The sequence below is a fragment of the Vanessa atalanta genome, chromosome 2 (assembly GCF_905147765.1).
Source record: "Vanessa atalanta chromosome 2, ilVanAtal1.2, whole genome shotgun sequence".
NCBI classification, from domain to species: domain Eukaryota; kingdom Metazoa; phylum Arthropoda; class Insecta; order Lepidoptera; family Nymphalidae; genus Vanessa; species Vanessa atalanta.
In genome coordinates, this window is record NC_061872.1 from 10,267,137 (window position 1) to 10,272,786 (window position 5,650).

Here is a 5,650-nt window from a genome sequence, read left to right on the forward strand (position 1 = left end):
GGCCCTGGCCCGCCGCCGCCGCTCCTGCTGCATCCAGCGCCCGCGCGCGCCACCGCCCGCCCACCGCTACCTCCACCTCGCTAGCCCCCAGCTCGACGTCCGAACCGACGTCTCCGCCGCTGCTGTCGACGCCCGTCACCGCACACGGCACATCACACGACACCCGTTTGACGCTAGGTCTTATAACTTTAATACTCGCCGATTGTCCGATTAACCATCGCCGTCCTTCACCTCACTTTAATGTTCACCCTTTAAAACAGTAAGTACGGTTTCCAAAATATTTGTAACACACAAAACTTTAAATTTGTTCGTTGCAGATCACGTGGAAAACGGCGGTGATCCGACGCTGCGATCAGTGTACGCGGGGAAGTAGAGATTCGTAATAGCTAGCGACGCGCAAGCGTTCGGCGCGAGGTGTCGGCTGCGACTGAGGCGGGCGCGCGCGGCCGACTCGGCGGAGGCGGGCGCTGGGCGGGTGGGCGCGGCGGCGGCCAACGGCGCGACGGCGCGCTCGGGGCGTGCCGCTGCCATGTTGCTCGGGGCCGCGCTAATGCTCTTTTTGCCTCGCCGCGGGAGAAAGCGCGGATTTAAGCTTTTATACGTGGATAAAACGCTTTTATAGCGAAATAAAGCGATCTCGCTGCGGGATATCGCGCTTTACGATGCGCTTTACTGAAAGTTGGCGACACTATACACTCGTAATTGGTTCGCTTCGGCCAAATTGAGGCTAGCGTGTCCCATACTCGGCAATTTGTATGTCTGAAATATGGATAAAGTTCACTCGTTTATATGACATATGGATATATTAAAGTTAAATAAACTTTACAGTTTAGTAATAATTGATAAGCAAATGATTTTTCTTTTGTATACTTACGTAGTAAATATTTGGTGATACCTACTATACCTTAAGTATAAAGAGTATTTACTGTAATATTATAGTCATAAGTAAATATGATAAACGAATATAATATAATATTTTAGTTTTGGAACCTACTTCAAAATAAACAGAAGATGTCAGTAACATAACTTGAAGAGTAATGGTAAAATTAAAGTTAAGGTAAAATTTCCTGGCTATTATAATTGGCACAGGGCGATTTGACCTCAAAAGCTCGGAAACGATTCACTTTACAAATGTATCGTAAAGTCGAAATATAAATTTTTCCCGCCCGCTCTCGCTTGAGGAAATGTATATATTCGCTTATTTTACAAGTATCTAGTGTAATGTTCGCATGACATATTGTAGATAAGTACAGCACTATGCTATTGTAACCGACTTTGGTATTCTTAATTTAAAATCTTCTTGAAAAAAGTTTATTTTTAATATTTCTACGTTTCTATGTTTTTGAAACATATTATACTTTAAATGCATTATTTTTTTCAACAAACAATTTTGTCAAGGCAAGTAAATGGAGGGTTCTTTGTCAATCCAATCATAGTGACCTATCCAATACGCATACGGTATGGAACTGGCGTTACAATATTTATAGGCATCAAAGACCTTGGTCTAAGAGAGGCAATTGTAACGAATTTCTATATCATTTAAATTATTAAAAGGTGTAATAGAAAAAAATGATACATAATACCCATATATTGTTAAAAATAGATGACATTATATCAATGAAAATGTAGAGTTATATAATTCTACACAAAACCCTTAGTAGTCTTAACAATAATAATTATAGAATATGAAATCAGTCTTACAGTTACAATTTCCGTCACTTCATATATTTATTTTGTAATAACAGCCATCATAACCTCAACCATCTCGGTATTTTACATTAACAGCCTGGAAATTTACCATTGCTGGGCTAAGGCCTCCTCTCCCTTCGAGGTGAAGGTATGGGCATATTCCACCACGCTGCTCCAATGCGGGTTGATAGAATACACATGTGGCAGAATTTCGTTGAAATTAGACACATGCAGGTTTCCTCACGATGTTTTCTTTCACCGCCGAGCGTGAGATGAATTATAAACACAAATTAAGCACATGAAAGTTCAGTGGTGCTTGCCTGGGTTTGAACCCGAAATCATCGATTAAGATGCACGTGTTCTAACCACTGGGCCATCTCGGTATACCTACCCGCATAAAATACATGTTTTTATAAGAATATATAAAATTAATCTGAATTACAATTAAAACATATAAACGATATCATCGTATCTCCTGCCGCGTATGACATCATAATTCTTCTTTAATATAATTATCATAAAGTTCATCACAAGGCAAATGAAACCGGACATCTGGCCCTAAGTTTCCTCTCTCAGTGTATCTGTTACAATGGTGCATTTTGCTTAACGCTGAATTTCGACGTGGTGGTTCCACGAAAATAAACGAATTCCATATTTTTGCCGAATAGAGGTCTAATTTTTGAAGATAAAAAATGATTTGATTTAGAAACCTAAGGCATTCGAGGTAAATTGTAGCATGTACAACTTTCCTCACAGGCTGTTTTCTACACAAACTTAGATTAAAAACAAAAAGAAAATAGGTTATGGGAATTATTTACCATATCCTATTATTAAAACAGTTAAATGATTTTAATGGATAACAAAAAATTAATAAATCACGAATATTTTTTTTTCAATATCGTTCAGATACGAAGCACAATAGATGCGACGCGCGGCAAAATAATTACGAGTTTCATGTAATGTAGCGCCTAATTAATAAGATAAAAAATTGCTGGTTTTCTGGGAAAAAATTAAGCGTGGAACTATTTACCCCTGCTACAACAAGCCCCGCGCTCCCCTTCGGGAAATGAATAATGATTAAGACTTCCTCTTGTGGATTTACCTCGGGTGAGCACTAGTTGTCACTGCTTAAAACAGTAGTATGTTCAAAAGTTCTGTATCTGAGCAAAAGCTCGTTTGACGGGTATACAACATTTAAATATTTTAAAAGAAATATCAAATTATTTGAAACGCATAGTTTAGACTTAATCGGTTTTATTGATTACGTATTTCTCGTAAGTTATTGTTTAAAAAAATCACATATATTTTACGACCGTTATTTTAAACCCTATTTATAATTTTAAACTGCTATACCTACTAAAAAAACACACACACTCAAAAAAGTTTTTTTTATTTTACAACATTTCATTGATAACTGTGACGAATTAGCACATTTTCCAAGTATATAATTCTTATTTTCAATATCTCAGTGCCTTATTTTTATAGTTCTACAGTATAGGTTGTTGATATTGACGATTTTTATTCGAATTTAGAATATAAGGGAATCTTTTTAATCTATTATTCCAATCGTGATAAAAAAACATAAGGAAATCTGTCTCAGAAAATTTGATTTCATGCTTATGCTATCGCAGGTGGCATAAACAATAAAATAAAATAAAAATGGTTCCTAAATTTGTGGCAACTGGCTCAAACCTAATCAGTCAGCTGGTAAATCCGCAATTGATTAATTAACCTTATGCAGTTGACATCGTAGTAAAATAGTTAACTACGTAAATTTTATATCCAGGGGTAATTGCTTTTTCCTTGTAATAAGCTACCTTTTTCACATATGACTTTGTCACTATATGGCATCGGTATGTATGGCCGGTATGGCCTTTTAATAAAAGTTTTGATAAACATTTTTATATGTTTATATATATATGATTTTGTGTATTAATTTTTAATTTTATTGTATCACACCATCAAAGCAGAGTCAAACATCGGAGACTGACTGACCAAATAGAGTCCCTAAAATATTATTTAATTGATAATAAGAGCGGAGCTTCAACAACAATCCAGATTAAAATATAAGGCTGCATATTATGATGTCCTAGGTTCAAACCCGATTGAAAGTTATAAGATTTTCCTTTCGATAAATTCTCAGCGGCACCCCTGATTTGGGAAGTTGGCTGTGTTTACATTTCCTTGCCCGAACTCTTTTTGGTCGTGTCGTATTTGCTGTCCCCTCGCATTAAGTTAATAAAGACATAAACTGTGCGCTTGTGTTTGCAAACAAACTTGTGCGCTATGTTATGACATACGCAGTTACTTTGCAGTTGTTCTTAATGTGGCCGCCGTGACCTAAAACAGCAGAGACATCGGCATTATCACAAATGTATGTTTGTCATAATTATATGATTAAAGTATTCTGATGGCTCGTTTATTTGGACAGTATTTGTCATTATTAAATCTTATATATCTATGTCAAATGTGGTTTATTAAATCCCACTGCCGCGGCCCGGTTAGAGCTTCCCCCCCCTTTCAGAAGAAGGTTGTTGAATCTTTAAATATAATGAAAAGATTCAATCTATCCAAATAACCGTTTGTCAATTAATATTAAACTAACTGAAAGGTAATATTTCGCGACTAATAAACAAAACAGAATTGTAAAATGATTGTAAGAAAAATGTATATATACATACATATATTAAAAGTTTTATTACATTTTGTGCGATTTGCGCTTGAGCAGTGAGACCATAAAGAGGACTAATGGGTGAAAGAAAAAATGGATAATTGGTGCAATTACTGTTAGGTCACAGTACAGTGACTTCAGCGTAGACTTTTGTATTCAATACTTATTTAAAAACATTGTTCGTTTACACTTTATTAAAAGTTTACTTAATGGTCAGGATTATAAATAACAAAAAAAAATGTAACAACTATTATAATTAGAAAATTTAAAACTAACTTTTAGCAACTTAATCATTAAAGTAATAAATTAAATTTATTTATTATGACAAAAAAAAATTACATTTGGCTAATTATCATAAAAAATGGTTTTAATTTTATTAAATTTTAACGGTCTTTCATTTGTGTTATAAATTTTACGTTTTTTTGTGGTCAACGTCTTGGATGTATTTTCACTAGTCATATACATTCTCCTTTCTAAAGCAGTAAAACCCTCTAAGTATGTAGTTCTGTAAAGTTGTACGTGGACCTCATACCTTATCCAATGAAATTATGGATTTTTCATTTCACGCTCTCGTAGATCCTTAATCGCATATTTAATTATGATTCATATTTCTTTCTTTCGTAAAAATACTACAAATGTACAAATATGGACCTAGTTGTATGGTTATATGTACGTAGAATAAATAGTTTTGCAGTCGATAAAAACGGGAACGCTTACTCCAGCATTGGCAGTAATTTCACGCTCGTCGCCGCTGCTGATCGCTGAAAAACTCTAATCACACGCGTTTAATGGATACTATTCGCAATTTATATTACAAATATGATAATTACGAATCATAATAATATTATTATCCACAACGTACTCGGTAAACTAGAGCGTTTATCGAGCGTTTCCGTTCTCGGTATCGTCAACTTTTTAGTATCGATTTCTGGGAAAATTTATTTTAATAATCGTTAATTTTTTGCGCTTTCCGGCGCGGTTATTCTTTATTAAACTATTGTCAAATAATGCTATTTCGATTCTGAGAAATTTAATTTTTATTACATATTATTCTTTATTTTTGTAACAATGAGGTATTTTTATACTATCAAGGCTGTAGGTGTAGGTACATCAAAATAAGCATATTGTTGAAAATACTTGTAATTTAACATAAAAAATATATAATTACAATAAACCTAACATTATTTGGGATTTTGCAGATGAAGATTAAATTTTATCTTCATATTTTAAATAAACTAGTACGAGACATATTTTTTGATTTGATAAATGATTTAAAAAAATTAAAACCAA